This window comes from Lolium rigidum, unplaced genomic scaffold, assembly GCF_022539505.1.
Source record: "Lolium rigidum isolate FL_2022 unplaced genomic scaffold, APGP_CSIRO_Lrig_0.1 contig_10568_1, whole genome shotgun sequence".
NCBI lineage: Eukaryota > Viridiplantae > Streptophyta > Magnoliopsida > Poales > Poaceae > Lolium > Lolium rigidum.
Window position 1 is genome coordinate 177,307 of NW_025899795.1, and position 16,700 is coordinate 194,006.

General features: G+C 49.0%; 1 pseudogene; it reads right to left on the reverse strand.

The window, feature by feature from the left end:
* Positions 1-885: 885 nt before the first annotated feature.
* On the reverse strand, positions 886-4,294 carry LOC124680246 (annotated as a pseudogene).
* Between the last annotated feature and the right edge of the window lie 12,406 nt (positions 4,295-16,700).

A 16,700-nucleotide genomic window follows, 5' to 3' on the forward strand; every position in this document is an offset into this window, starting at 1 on the left:
CTCGGTCTTTTCGGTTTCGGTCTTCGGTCATCGGTTTTTTTGCCCACCGTGACTTGCACACACATCACTCAGCACGTGCTGGCACTTGGCAGCGGTGACCACCGGGCGCGGCACGCAGTGGCGGATCTACTTTGCAGCTAGGGGTCCATATAACAACCGGTAGAAAAAAATCTTTGTAAAATGGCAAATTTCCACCTGAAAATGATGATTTTTCTGTGGTGCAGCACCCTCCGCCACTGCAAACACGGGCACGCGGCAGGCAATGGGTGGCATGATGTCGAGGCATTGTCGACATGCTCGTCAGTGGCTGCGTGCCCCGTGAAGCTTTGATTAGAGGCTTAGCTCTCGAACATGGTTACTAGGACGTGTGATTTGGAGCCTGTCCTGAGAGCACTGGACTAGCTTTCAGGCCACCAGGACGTGAACCATACACTTCACCCTATATTTTTTTTGTTCGAAACGGGGGCAATAAACACTTTGCCCCAATCGATTAATTAAGGAGAAGTTTGAAGTTTAGAAAACTGTAAAAACGTAGTTATTATAAAGTTTTACTCTCCCGACATCAAATCATCCAAGCGCTTGGCACCTGCCAAAACACACAGTTCGCCTCAAGTTTTATCCTATCAAATACTATTTGCAAGGGAGCTAGCTTGTTACCACTTCACCCTATATTTACTCTTATAGTGGAATTGTACCGCTTTATTGATCAATGCAGATCTGGTTTACAGTGGAAATTTATATAACCATAGCGAGAAGCACACTCAGCCTTATTCAGCCGTGCCTATTTCAGAAGGCATGTGGCTGCTATAAGTGTGAAACAAAAGCGCATACATTCATCCATAGATAGCCATAGGTGAGATAGTAGTAAGCACCCGGGTAGACCGGTCACTTTTCTGAGTTACACAATGTCATTGATGTCCGTTTTGTATACTCGTCTGTGATCTTTTTCAGCGTCACGACCACATCGTGCATCGTCATCCTCTGGTCAGGTGAGTCGCTGGAACAAATCAAACCCAACTCAAATAAGGAAGCAAGAAAGCCATCGTCTAAGATGCAGCTAGAAAGAGAGCAGTCTTGTAGTAGCTGGCCATCAACAACCTTCACAAGCTCTCCAGGAAATGCCTCATGAACCCACTTTCTAAGTGTTAATTGTGCACTGAACATAGTGTCAGTCGGTCTTTTTCTAGTAAAGACTTCAAGGAGCATGATTCCGAAACCGTACACATCACTTTTTCGTGATGCTTTTCCAAATAAACCGTACTCTGCTCAAGAAAACATAAAACGAATTAAAGCACCGTTGCTTAACCATGATGTTTTGAGTGGTACTGTTACCATAATTTATCAACAGTTTATTCAATAATATGTTGAATAAAATGACAAGAGCTAACAAATTAAGTACCTGGTGCCATGTACCCAACTGTTCCGGGCATACTTGCACTTATAATGGAGTTGCCATCCAGGAGCAACCTTGCAATGCCAAAGTCCGCCACATGCGCCATCATCTCCTCGTCAAACAACACATTGCTAGGCTTCAAGTCACAATGCAAGATCAACTGAGAGTGCTCATGGTGTAGATAACTCATTGCCATCGACACATCGAGCATGATGCCAAGTCTTTGAAGGAAACCCAAGTGCGCTGTTGTACTCTCAGAACCGTGCAGGTGCATTTCTAAGCTTCCATTTGGCATGTAATGAAGCACTAGTGCTCTGAAGTCAAGGTTGGAACATGTGTTAAGAATCCTTATCAGGTTGCGGTGTCGCGCCATACGAAGCACTCGACACTCTGCATCGAAACTTCGGATAGCCTGCTCTAGCTGCATGTCAAGAACTTTTATCGCCACAACCAATCCACTAGTCAGTTGGCCCTTGTAGACTCTCCCAAAGCATCCAGATCCCAAGATGTTTTCATCACTAAAATTATTTGTGGCGCGAACAAGCTCATGATATGACACTAACTGATGGCCTATGACATCGGTTGGCTCAACATAAGCTCTGTCCTCTCTGCTCGTAAGTTTCTTTCCGGACCATAGATATAAGTAGATGGCAATGGCACCAAAAGCTAATATGAGTGTTGGGAGTAGAAACTGAAGCAAGTGTATATTAGTTGAATGAGATCTATCAAGGCATGGTGGAAATCCTAACCGTGGAGAGCCACATAGCCTAGCATTCCCAACCAAAGATTGCGATGTGAGGTTTGAGAAAACTCCTCCCTCGGGTATTTGGCCTTCTAGCATATTGAATGAGAGGTTCAAGGTAGTCAAGTATGTAAAATTGGCAAGGAAGATGGGAATGGTACCCGAGATATTATTAGACGAAAGATCTAATGTTGTTAAACTTTCTAGTTTTTCAAGTGCACCAAGAGTTGAGCCTTCGAAGGAGTTATGTGATAAATTTAGGTATATTAGCATATTGAAATGTTTAAATGTTTCAGGGAATCTTCCTGTCAATAAGTTGGATGAAAGGTCCATTTGATATGTTTGTCTTAGACCAGAAACATCGGCTGGTATTGCACCAGAAAAAGAATTGTGAGACAAATCTAGTTGTGTAAGCTTATCAAGGTGGAAAAGGCTTGCGGGTATTGCCGAACGTAAGTGGTTGTTGGATAAATTGATTTTTTCTAACGAACTAAGATTGCCAAAGCTTTCTGGTATAGAGCCCGAGAACTTGTTTGACTGGAGAAACAACTGTTCTAGACTTCTGAGCATACCCATTTTTTCTGGTATATGGCCTAATATTTTATTGTGAGATAAATCAAGCCGCGCGAGATTCTCTAACGTGGCTAAAGATTCTGGGATTGGCTCGGTGAATAGGTTTTTAGGAAGATCTATCCATTCAAGGTCGCTTATGTTTGAAATTGCTCCCGGAAGTCCACCTATTAACTTGTTGAAACCTGCAAAGAAAGTGACTAGTCCTGAAGTGAGATTCCCAAGGCTGCTAGGGAGGAGGCCTGTGAAAGAATTTCCTTCTAGAATAAGTTGTTTGAGTTGTCTGCACTTGGAAAGGTCCGATAAGAAGTCTAGATTTCCCACAAAATTATTCTGTGACAAATCAAGCTTGTACAGAAGTGTATTGTCTGCCAGTGTTGTTGGTACTTGGCCAGACAACTGATTTTCCCGCAAAGATAGGTAAGTTAATTTTGATAAGTTCCCGAGAGAAGCCGGAACTTCACCTGTCAATTGATTGCCTCCAAGATACAAATATGTGAGCTCTTGCATAAGACATAATTCTAGTGGAATCTGCCCGGTTAGATTGCCGTGTCCAAGGTGTAGTGTAGTAAGTTTGGTGAGATTGTGAAGGGTCACCGGGATCGTGCCAACAAGGTGATTAAAACCCATATTAAGATTTTCGAGATTTGTCAATTTGGCTAACCATGTTGGCACCACGTCTAAAAAAGAATTTCCACACAAGAACATTTCTTGTAGGAACTTGCATGATGCAAGCCCGGATGGAAACCGACCGGATAAGAAATTGTTACGAGCCAGCGAAAAATATTGCAACATAGGGAGGCTGAAACTTTGATTTCCTGGAAACGTTCCCCATAGGTTACCGCTTGATGTGAATGACATTACTCGCAGCCTAGACATGTTGTAGATGGCTTTTGGTACTAGGCCAGAGAGTTGATTGTAATCTAGTACCAAGACCTCGAGCATGGATAAGGATGCAATGGCCTGTGTGGTATAGGACCTGATAGACTCTTATTATAGAAATTGATGAATGTCAAGGAAGGTGTGTTGTTGAACAAATTCGGTGGTATTTGGCCAGTCAAGTCATTTCTTCCTAGAGAAATTTTCGTAAGGTTGTGCATATGCATCATCATCTGAAGAGGAATGCTGCCTGAGAGTTGGTTGGAAGCTAGAATAAGAATCTTGAGCCTCGTAAGGTTCCCTAAGGCAGTAGGTATGGAATTTGATAGGCTATTTCCCATAAGGCCAAGAGATTTAAGACGACGTAGCCTGCCAAGTTCGGCTGGGATAGGCCCTGTCAGATTAGTGTTCGTGAGGTTAAGGACAGAGAGGAAAGAGAGATTACCGACATGAGGCGCTAAGGATCCAACGAGAGGTGTATCCACCAATGTTAGAGCGCTGACGCGTTGCCTGCGTCGGCTGCAGGAGACACCGACCCAGTTACAGAAAGCGAGGATGCCGAGAGGGTCAGCAAGCTGGGCTTTGAAAGCCAGCAGCGCTTTGAGGTCGGTGTCATTTCCATTCATCGGACTGAAGGAAGAAGCGGAGACGGCAGAAAGTAGAACTAGAAGGAAGATGGGAATGTGGGAAGACATAGATAGAGAGGCCATTGAACTGGGTTGTTTACCTCTATGCAGTGAACAACCGGCGCGAGTAGGGGTGAATTTATACGGGTTTTCCGCATACTTTCTAAGCCACAAGTGCATCGATTTCGAGTCCTTAGCCAAGCGACACTCAAGCATGTACCTCTCAGGTCTAAGAAATAACGACAGCTGCGACTTGAGTCAAAATATACTGCGTGCGCGCACTAGTCAAAAGATTATAGTCTTCGGTAGTAGCAGTGAAAGTGATGCAGAATCTCATCTGTCTCGCTCGCGCCATCCATAAGTCAAGGATCCACAAATTCACCCGCTACTTTCTTTCTATCGCACCTTGGCCCCAGCGACACGGTTTCTACAGGCCAGTCTGCATGCAGCACGCATCCACGAATTCACCCGCTAATATAGGAGCGGACGAAAACATTGACTTGTCCATCATAAAAATGCAGGAAAAAAGCCGCGTGCCGATCAAATGCTGATCAATAACGACTATGTTCCAAAATTATCACGAGATACAGAAAAACATTCTCGCTTAAGAAAATAATTTCACACGATTCAAAGAATGTTCATAGGTCCAAAAAGAAAACATTCCTAGAGATAGTAGTAATGTTCACTTGTTCTAAAATAACGGTTCAGCTGTTCTAAATAATTGTTCACAGATTTCCGAGAATTGCCAAGGGGAGTTTGTTCACGACTCACGAGGTTCCAAATTAAATATGTTCACGATCAGGGGCGGAACCAAAAATGGTCCACGCCCTAGGCTGGCCCGTGTGTAGGCACTGAGCTAGCTAGTAGTAGTATTTGACAAGAATATTTTCCAAAAGTTAAAGAAAAATTAGTACATTTTTTGGGCCTAAGCCGACTCCAGCATGGGTGCAGATCCGCCCCTGTTCACGATGGATCGAAACATGTTCATCATTTTGTTAAAAAAAATCCATGGTCCAAAAGACATTCACATGGTTAAAAAGAAACGTATACAATAATATAATTTTATTAACATAAAGAGAACGCTTATCACATCTTTTTTCATGATAGTTACGATAGCTCGAAGCAAATTCAGTAGTGTGACCATTTGAAACATGTAACTTAGAACATTTTAACATATGAACAAGATCATTAAATATATCATAGTAATCATTAATATGTTTTCCTCTTTCAATATAGTTGCAAGAATTAATATCAACATTAACATCATGGTTGCAATAGGGGTTTTCATATGCGTAAAATAATTGGAACAACAAAATCATTATTTGGATCAAGAAAATCATCCATAGGCATATCATCATCAGATTCAGAACTATACTAATATGTTCCATGAATAGGCTCATCCCTAACAATAGAGTATTCAGTTTTGGAGTTACTATCATATGTTGATTGTGAAGATGGAAGATCCTACATGTTCCCAAGCTTAGTTGGAACTATAGGTTTGTTAGAGTACGTCATGGGCCAGGGCCCGTTAGTCTTATGGTTTGCTTAGGGGTCAAGTAAGCCTTGCTTGGGAGTCAAGTAAACCTCTCTATATAAGGAGAGGAGATGTATCAATCTAATAAAGCAAGAATTAAGAAGGAAATCCCTTCCCTCTTGCCACCGGCCGTGGGCAAAGCCCCCGGCCGGCCCTCTCGCGCCATCTCTCTAGCAGCACCATAACCATTTGGTATCAGCTTTCCCGGGTTCGATCATGTCCAGCCCTCCACCGAGTTCTTCCCACCCACCGTCGCCGCACTCCGATGTCCCCACCGTTCTCTCCCCGGCGGAGATCACCGCAGCCCTCCGCGATCTCACCACTGCTGTCCAGGAGATCCGCCTCTTCATGGCCGATCCCTACGGGCCACCGCCGGCGGCAGCGCTACTGTCGTGGCAGCCGACGCTGCTGCTGTCGTCGCCGCCACCCGACGTCGGGCTGCTGCAGTCCCCGCTGCCGCTGTCCATCATCTCCGGGTCGGGCCATACCTCGGCGCCGGGGGTCCCTCTTCTCCAGCAGCCGGCCGCCTTCTTCCCCACCGGGACGCTACAGCAACAGCAGCAGCCGCCGCCGCCACCAACGCCACCGCCGCAGCCTGCTGTCCTCACCGACGCTGTCCCCGTCGTTCGGTGGGCAACCGCAACAGCAGCAGCTGCTGCCGTCGCCACCAACACCGCAGCAGCCGGCCGCTGCCGCCACCAACGCCGTCCCCGCCTTTCGGCGGTGTGGGAGCGACCTTGGCCCCGGGCTCTACATCGACACCGCCCGGGATGCCCTTCCACCAGGTCTGTTTACCTCCGTCGCCGTCACCGCTTCCGGCTTGGATCGCTATCCGCCACGTGTCGGCGGCGGTGAGGCTGCAAGCTGCTGCGCGCGGCCTCCTTGTGCGTCGGCGTGTGCGGGAGATGCGTGATCTGCAGCTGCAGCTCCTTCAAGTTGCGCTTCATTGCGCAACGGACCTCGATCTCGTCCGCTGCGTCGGGGATCTTGGGCGTACGGTTTCCCCCACGGGCGGCGGACATGCTGTTTTTCCCGCGGGCAGCGACCTCAAAGTCTGCGCCATCGACAGTCATTCGGCGGGGAGAAGGCATGGTGTCACCGACAGGAGCGCACCGCGTAGCACCACTGCATTCCGCCGCCGGCCGCCGCGCGGGCTCCTTTTGTCCCGCTGGTTTCCATGGGATCCGGTGGCTGTACAGTGCACGTCCGACGAGCGGACGGTGTCCACTTTATGTTCGGGGGTCAACAATAAAGCGTCCCAGTCCATTTCAGGTTGAGAGTAATAAAACAAGCCGAGATGTAAAAGGCTCGTTTTTAGGTGTTAGGTTTGTGTTGCGTCGAGTCATGGTTTGTTTAGGTTGCAGCTCGAGGACGAGCTGCGTGTCCAGGTGGGGTGTAGTGTTAGAGTACGTCATGGGCCTGGGCCCGTTAGTCTTATGGTTTGCTTAGGGGTCAAGTAAGCCTTGCTTGGGAGTCAAGTAAACCTCTCTATATAAGGAGAGGAGATGTATCAATCTAATAAAGCAAGAATTAAGAAGGAAATCCCTTCCCTCTTGCCACCGGCCGTGGGCAAGGCCCCCGGCCGGACTTCTCGCACCCTCGCAGCCCTCTCTCTCCCTCCCAAACCCTAGCAGCCACATAACAAGGTTTTTCATTTTCTTCCATCTATGTCCCTCTTAAAGCTTATGCTTTTATCACTTTTCCTGCAAAATTCCATGATATCAAGAGTTCTTTCTTTAATAACATAAGCATTATCATTGAAATCTTGTATGCAAAGTTTGAGGAGAATAGAGTTGTGTCATTTCATCACACGGATCTCACGACAAGTTCAACTTTTTTATTAATAATAAAATAATAGAGTATGTCTCATGGGATGCAGTATAAGCAACATATTCTAAGCTTGTTCTACATGATGGCATGCAAATTTATAGTCTTAGTAAGAAGCAGTTATAGGATCACTATTATGCTTACATCGATATTGAGAGTGTTTAAAAAAAATTTAGTGCATCAAGTTAAATCATCTGAGTCACAAAAAAAACATACAAAAATTGTTAAGATGTTGAAGCAAGTCATCCATTCTTTTTTTTCCTCATTGGTTGAACGATATTCGTAGAAAGCATCCTTAGTTTTGGCATAATCTTCAAAGATAGAGGTTCCAGAAAGCCCCCCATAGTTTGGCATGCATATTAACAAAAATGAAAGTTGTGTAATAAATATCCTTAGGTTGGAGAGGTTTCACTTATAAAATTTTGTAAAAAATCCTTTGATGATTCCTAATATTTTCTAAAAATATTCTAAAGTTAGTTCTTTTGAGAAAACTACATTTTGAAAAAACTCTACAAAGCTGGCATGCAAACCTGCGGAGGCGGCTTCATAGTCGGAACCAACCGTCCGCTGCTGGAATATTCCGATATATGTCGAAAGACATTTACTTTTACACTATGAGCCTCTAGTAGAAATTGAGAAAGCAATCGAATCCCCCGAGTCCTTCTCCACCGCATCCCCGTGACAAGATCAATAACTGGAGCAACGATGCCAATCCCACTACGGGAATGGCGCGATGCGCCGACGGCCGTGGCGTACGCCGACGGCCAAATGTCGGGGCCGTCGGCGTACGTCCGGTCCAGGGCAGCGGCCCAAAGAGCCCCTCGGCGTAGACATCCCCTCGGCGTAGAGAAGGATACGCCGACGGCCACCCTCGGCGTAACCAAGGCCGTCGGCGTAGCACGAGCATCTGCTCCGGTCCCGCTCCGGCCGTGACGGCCCGGTCACGGCGTCAGCGAGGCGCCGAGGGCCACCCTCGGCATAGGGCATCACCCACCTATGCCGACGGCCACCCTCGGCATACATTTTTTTTCTTTTTTTCTTTTTGGTCATTAACTTTATATTATGTTTGTTTTATTTATGTACTAGTATGAATTATGTAAAAATAGTTACTTTTGTAAAGAAAAAAATGGTAGATGGCTTATGTAGATCCCACGAGTGACGCTCTTCGTAGACGGGTCGACGGGATCCAGTAGGCCCAACATCCGCTATCGATGTACATATGTCCTAAAACAAAGGAAAAAAGTCCATTGCTAACCCTAACTCTAACCCTAACCCTAACCCTAGGGGTAGATTTGCGGGGTCCCCGCCCCCTAGGGTTTCCCTAGATACAAACCACCGGAGCGTCCGAATCGCCGGAAACTCCCGCTACGGCTCATCCGGGGCCTATTTCATTCCAAACCTATGGTTTCCATGTGCATATGTCCTAAACAAAGCAAAGCAAATAAAAAAATCCATTGGTGAACCCTCGCACGAAAAAAGCTATAGGGGTAGATCTGCAAGGTCCCCGGCCTAGGGTTTCCCAAGATACAGATCATCGGAGCGTCGGAATCGCTTGAAAACTTGCATTTGTCCCTAACATATGTGTACAAGTGTGATGTAAGGTTTGTCTAACCTTGCATGTACCCGGCGTTGACGATTTCCGCATACATGGGCCCACACTTGGTAAAATCCAGGATATGTATGTGGAAACTCCTCGCTACGGCTCATCCGGGGCCTATTTCATTCCAAACCTATGGTTTCCATGTGCATATGTCCTAAACAAAGCAAAGCAAATAAAAAATCCATTGGTAAACACTCGCACGGAGAAAGCTATAGGGGTAGATCTGCAGGGTCCCCGCCCTAGGGTTTCCCAAGATACAGATCACCGGAGCGTCGGAATCGCTTGAAAACTTGCATTTGTCCCAAACATATGTGTACAAGTGTGATGTAAGGTTTGTCTAACCTTGCATGTACCCGGCGTTGACGATTTCCGCATACATGGCTTTTAGGGGAAATGAGTAGGAAACGGCCCGTTTCACCACATAGTTTGTCGGAACGAGGCCATATTTGGCACGTGCGTGGGCCTTAGGATGGGAAGCAAGGCCCCGGTCGCGGATTTCCAATCCGAACCACGGCGACGGTTTTTCCATTTTCGGGGTGCCGGAAGGGCTTTTTTTTGTGAAGCGACCTACATGGCGCGCATTTCAGCATCGCGCGGGACCTCCGCGCGGCGGTAGGATACCTCCTACGCACCACCTACCACATGCCATATGCGCGCGGAAGCCATCCGGGAATCCCACCCGCTTCCCGCGGTGCCCCGCCGAATCCGCCGGAAACCGTCCGGATTTGAACTGGGGCGACACTTTCCTTCGCTCAATAAATGGAGGGAAAAATGTTTTTAGGTCTAGGACGCGTTATTTTATGTGCTAAATGTTTTCCGTTTCGCGCGTTGGCGGACGGGTGCACGCGCGCGCCCGGTACGGCCATACCGCATGTCCCGGCGGCCCCGTTTTGCGCAGCTTGGCAAAGCAAACGGAGCCAAAAAATCGAGCGGAGCCGCGTGGCGTCATTTTATGTGTCCTAGTAACCACCGCAAAAGACGGAACCGGGATACGGCAATTATCTTGGAGAACCCTTCACGAACAGTGGCTATCTCGTCCGGAGTTCTATGGCTTTTAGGGGAAATGAGTAGGAAACGGCCCGTTTCACCACATAGTTTGTCGGAACGAGGCCATATTTGGCACGTGCGTGGGCCTTAGGATGGGAAGCAAGGCCCCGGTCGCGGATTTCCAATCCGAACCACGGCGACGGTTTTTCCATTTTCGGGGTGCCGGAAGGGCTTTTTTTGTGAAGCAGCCTACATGGCGCGCATTTCAGCATCGCGCGGGACCTCCGCGCGGCGGTAGGATACCTCCTACGCACCACCTACCACATGCCATATGCGCGCGGAAGCCATCCGGGAATCCCACCCGCTTCCCGCGGTGCCCCGCCGAATCCGCCGGAAACCGTCCGGATTTGAACCGGGGCGACACTTTCCTTCGCTCAATAAATGGAGGGAAAAATGTTTTTAGGTCTAGGACGCGTCATTTTATGTGCTAAATGTTTTCCGTTTCGCGCGTTGCCGGACGGGTGCACGCGCGCGCCCGGTACGGCCATACCGCATGTCCCGGCGGCCCCGTTTTGCGCAGCTTGGCAAAGCAAACGGAGCCAAAAATCGAGCGGAGCCGCGTGGCGTCATTTTATGTGTCCTAGTAACCACCGCAAAAGACGGAACTGGGATACGGCAATTATCTTGGAGAACCCTTCACGAACAGTGGCTATCTCGTCCGGAGTTCTATGGCTTTTAGGGGAAATGAGTAGGAAACGGCCCGTTTCACCACATAGTTTGTCGGAACGAGGCCATATTTGGCACGTGCGTGGGCCTTAGGATGGGAAGCAAGGCCCCGGTCGCGGATTTCCAATCCGAACCACGGCGACGGTTTTTCCATTTTCGGGGTGCCGGAAGGGCTTTTTTTTGTGAAGCAGCTACATGGCGCGCATTTCAGTATCGCGCGGGACCTCCGCGCGGCGGTAGGATACCTCCTACGCACCACCTACCACATGCCATATGCGCGCGGAAGCCATCTGGGAATCCCACCCGCTTCCCGCGGTGCCCCGCCGAATCCGCCGGAAACCGTCCGGATTTGAACCGGGGCGACACTTTCCTTCGCTCAATAAATGGAGGGAAAAATGTTTTTAGGTCTAGGACGCGTCATTTTATGTGCTAAATGTTTTCCGTTTCGCGCGTTGGCGGACGGGTGCACGCGCGCGCCCGGTACGGCCATACCGCATGTCCCGGCGGCCCCGTTTTGCGCAGCTTGGCAAAGCAAACGGAGCCAAAAATTCGAGCGGAGCCGCGTGGCGTCATTTTATGTGTCCTAGTAACCACCGCAAAAGACGGAACTGGGATACGGCAATTATCTTGGAGAACCCTTCACGAACAGTGGCTATCTCGTCCGGAGTTCTATGGCTTTTAGGGGAAATGAGTAGGAAACGGCCCGTTTCACCACATAGTTTGTCGGAACGAGGCCATATTTGGCACGTGCGTGGGCCTTAGGATGGGAAGCAAGGCCCCGGTCGCGGATTTCCAATCCGAACCACGGGCGACGGTTTTTCCATTTTCGGGTGCCTGAAGGGCTTTTTTTTGTGAAGCAGCTACATGGCGCGCATTTCAGTATCGCGCGGGACCTCCGCGCGGCGGTAGGATACCTCCTACGCACCACCTACCACATGCCATATGCGCGCGGAAGCCATCTGGGAATCCCACCCGCTTCCTGCGGCGCCCCGCCGAATCCGGTGGAAACTGTCCGGATTTGAACTGGGGCGACACTTTCCTTCGCTCAATAAATGGAGGGAAAAATGTTTTTAGGTCTAGGACGCGTCATTTTATGTGCTAAATGTTTTCCGTTTCGCGCGTTGCCGGACGGGTGCACGCGCGCGCCCGGTACGGCCATACCGCATGTCCCGGCGGCCCCGTTTTGCGCAGCTTGGCAAAGCAAACGGAGCCAAAATTCGAGCGGAGCCGCGTGGCGTCATTTTATGTGTCCTAGTAACCACCGCAAAAGACGGAACTGGGATACGGCAATTATCTTGGAGAACCCTTCAGGAACAGTGGCTATCTCGTCCGGAGTTCTATGGCTTTTAGGGGAAATGAGTAGGAAACGGCCCGTTTCACCACATAGTTTGTCCGAACGAGGCCATATTTGGCACGTGCGTGGGCCTTAGGATGGGAAGCAAGGCCCCGGTCGCGGATTTCCAATCCGAACCACGGGCGACGGTTTTTCCATTTTCGGGGTGCCGGAAGGGCTTTTTTTTGTGAAGCAGCCTACATGGCGCGCATTTCGCGATCGCGCGGGACCTCCGCGCGGCGGTAGGATACCTCCTACGCACCACCTACCACATGCCATATGCGCGCGGAAGCCATCCGGGAATCCCACCCGCTTCCCGCGGTGCCCCGCCGAATCCGCCGGAAACCGTCCGGATTTGAACCGGGGCGACACTTTCCTTCGCTCAATAAATGGAGGGAAAAATGTTTTTAGGTCTAGGACGCGTCATTTTATGTGCTAAATGTTTTCCGTTTCGCGCGTTGCCGGACGGGTGCACGCGCGCGCCCGGTACGGCCATACCGCATGTCCCGGCGGCCCCGTTTTGCGCAGTTGGCAAAGCAAACGGAGCCAAAAATTCGAGCGGAGCCGCGTGGCGTCATTTTATGTGTCCTAGTAACCACTGCAAAAGACGGAACTAGGATACAGCGGATTCGGTCAAAGGGGTAGACCGCGAGATCTAAAGGGTAGACCGTGCACTCAAGTTAATGTCGACGTGGTAAAAAAGGTAATCTGGACGTAATATAATATATACTAGTAAAAAAAATTATATACTAGTAAAACAATGAAAGAAAAAAAATTAAAAAAAATGAAAGAAAAAAAATAAAAAAAAACAAAAAAAAAATAAAAAAATGCTAAGCCGAGGGTGGCCCTCGGCGTATGGGTGGCCCTCGGCGTAGCTAGGGATCTGAGCCCCAAAAAAACCCCTGGTCGGCCTCCTGGTCGGCCAAAGCCCATTTCGCCAAGTCCCGCGCCGCCGCCTCCTGCCCGACGCCGCTGCCGCCGCCGCCACCTGCCCCGCGCCGCCGCCGCCTGCCCCGCGCCGCCGCCGCCGCCGCCCCGCCGCCACCTGCCCCGCGCCGCCGCCTCCCCGCCCGACGACGCCGCCGCCGCCGCCGCCTCCTGCCCCGCGCCGCCGCCCCTCTTCGTCACCGGAGCCCCGCGCCGCCGCCCCCTCCGGTGAGAACCCCCTCCCTCCCCCCTGCCGCTTCCCCTCCCTCCCCCCTGCCGCTTCCCGGTCTGCACTAGTGGTCTGTTCACGAATGGTGGTGGTGTCAGTGGTGCGTGTATAGTGCAAATAATGGAATTAACTCATTCGTGAAATGAAATCTATCTGACTCTGTTGCATTCCACAAACACACAGGCAGCAGCATTCTTGTCAATGCTGAATGAAATTAGCTTTGTTAATTAGGTTCAAGGTGTGCTTTATTTCAGTTCATGTGTAGTAATCATCTTGTTGCTCAAGTGGATTATCTCTAAGTTCAGTGAGTTGCAGTGTAATTTTTTGTTCGAGGTAGGTTAAACATTGTAAATGTTGATATTAGGAGCCTCATCTCTTGCATTTTATTGCACTTCTGTGCTACTATTCATTTCTAAATTCTCTCTGACGAATGGTACTTATAAGTAGTACCTGAGTAATCTACTAATTTTTGTTATGATTTAATTGTTGTATTAGAAATAGAATAGTGGGGATAGAAATAGAATAGTGTAAATAGTAGAAACAAATAGAAAATAGAATTGATTTGAAATAGTAATAGAAATAGAATAGTGGAAATTTGGAAAGAAATAGAAATGTGTAATTGAAATGTGAATTTCTTCTAATAATATGGATTTGTAATAGGCCATGCTGTGACCGCCTCGTCGTGAGCCCCGGATCTTGACGCGCTTCTCGACGGTCGCCGACATCGACACTCGGTTGTTCGACTACTTCCTCTACAGCCGAGGGTGAGCAAAAATTCGAACTTCTTCTCCGCATTTTATTTATGTCACTAGATTCATTTTCCAAGTCAAGTTGCGTCGCCTAGGTGTCACTTCCCGTCCTCAAGCGTTACGCGGATAAATATGCATTAGTGGTCGGCATATTTTCAACCGTAACGCTTGCGGCATTTACGGGACAGTCGGCGGATCCGTAGTTGGGTACGTTCTCCGGTCCGAGTCAGGATTTCGGCAGCGCCTCACCGTTGTTCTCCGGATGCACATCCTCTTGTCTTTTTGGCGAGACGTGTATCGGGAGAGCAGCGGGGAGGTGCTGCCGAAATTTTGACTCGGACCGGGGTAGAGCATGGAGAACGTACTCAATCTACGGATCCGGCGGCTGCTAGGAGCCCACCTAGTAGAGATGTAGGTTGATGCATTCGTTTTGCCTCGTTAAAAAAATTAAAATATGATGCATTTTCCTATTTGATATAAATGCTATGCTTGTCGTTTGGCTTCCAATAGAGCGAGAGGATGGCTGATAATGGATGGATGTACACCGGCCGTGTTAGTGCGACTAATAAAACAGATGAGTGGATAAGGAAGACTTGGCATTTAGTGAAGGAGTTGGCGCGTGGTACAAAACAGAAGGTTCAGCCACTTTGCCCGTGCAATCGTTGCTTGAAGCATCACCGTCGTGGAAAGGATGACATGTTTAAACACCTTCTCGCAATATGGGTATATGCCTCGTTACGTCACGCAGATCGACTTTGATGAGCACGAACGTGACAGAGGTGAGGTGATGCGGCAGCGGCTCAATGGCAATGAGTACGATGGGGTTAGAGACTTTCTAGATGATCTTGTCGATGCCCACATGCCGTAGTCGCCACCTTCACGGGAGGAACCGCCGGAACCGGAGGAACCTCCGGAACCGGAGGAACCAGAGCCAGCCGCGAAGGCCTTCTATGATATGATAGCCGCCGCTAAGACGCCTCCGTACGATGGCGCCGAGATTTCTCAGCTCGATGCCATCTCCCAATGTCTAGCCGACAAGACCCGGTACAACACCACCCGTGACGGCTTCGAAGCAAGTCTGAAAACAACCGGTAACATGTTGCCCAAAGGGCATTGTCCGCCTAAAAGCCCGCACGAGACGAGGCAACTCATGTCGGCGCTCAACATGGATTATCAAAGGATAGACCGTTGTCCAAAAGGCTGCGTTCTCTTCCGGAAACAGTTTGCGGAGGACAAGTACTGTCCCATTTGTAAGGCCTCTAGGTATGAAGAGGTAACGGGAAAGGATGGTCAGGTGAGGCAGTCAAAAATCGCAAAGTCGATTCTTCGGTATCTCCCATTCATAAAAAGAATCCAGCGGCTTTACTTGACTGAGGAGACCGCCAAACAGATGACGTGGCACAAGATGGGGACTCGAATAAAGGACAATCAGAGCCGGACGAAGATGGGACATCCATCTGATGGCAATGCATGGAAGAACTTTGATAGAAAATACCCCCAAAGGGCAGCAGATGCTCGGAATGTCAGAATTGCAATAGCTACAGATGGCTTCAATCCATATGGTATGTCGACCGCCAATTACGCTTGCTGGCCCGTGTTTGTAATTCCGCTCAATCTCCCTCCCGGAGTCCTAATGACGAGGAAGACCATGTTTCGTCGCCGATCATTCCAGGGCCCGATTACCCGGGGAAGAACTTGAGTGTCTACATGCAGCCAATTGTGGATGATTTGAACCACTCTTGGCACCACGGGACGTTGACGTACGACCGAGCATCGAAGACAAACTTCTACATGAAAGTTTGGTTGCAGTATACCATGCATGACATGCCCGGGTACGCCCTAACATGCGGTTGGTGTACAGCTGGTAAATGGCCATGCCCAAGAGTGCGTGCATCGACTTGAGTTCCTTTGGCTAAATAAGGGTCGCAAGTATGTTGCGTTTGACACGAATCGGCAGTACCTCAAACGGAGGCATCCGTTCAGAGAAGACAAAAAGAACTTCAAGAAAGGCAAAGTTGTGCATGAAGTAACAGAGGTGCCAAAGTTCGATGGTATAGCCGTTGATGCCGAGCTACGTGCTCTCGTGCCGCCGGCATCGGAATCTGGCCATCAATTTGAGGGATATGGTGTAACACACAACTGGACTCACGAGGCAGCCTTAACGAAGCTCGAGTATTACAAGGACCTCGAACTTCCCCATAACATCGATGTGATGCACACCGTAAAGAATGTCGCGGAGTCCTTATTTCACACGTGCCTAAACATTCCCGGGAAGTCAAAGGATAATGTCAAGGCTAGAGTCGATGTTGAGAAGCTCGTGATAGGAAGAAATTACACATGCAACGTCCTACCGGCCGTCGAAAGAATTGGTTCAAGCCGCACGCCGACTTCTGCCTTGATTCCATCCAAAAGAAGGAGGCATTCAAGTGGCTAAAATACGTCGTGATGTTCCCCGATGGTTATTGTTCGAATATGAGCAAGGGAGTCAATCTTTCGACGGGAAAAGTCACCGGGCTCAAGAGTCACGACTATCATATATGGATTGAGCGGCCGATGCCGGTGATGCTTCGAGGGTATC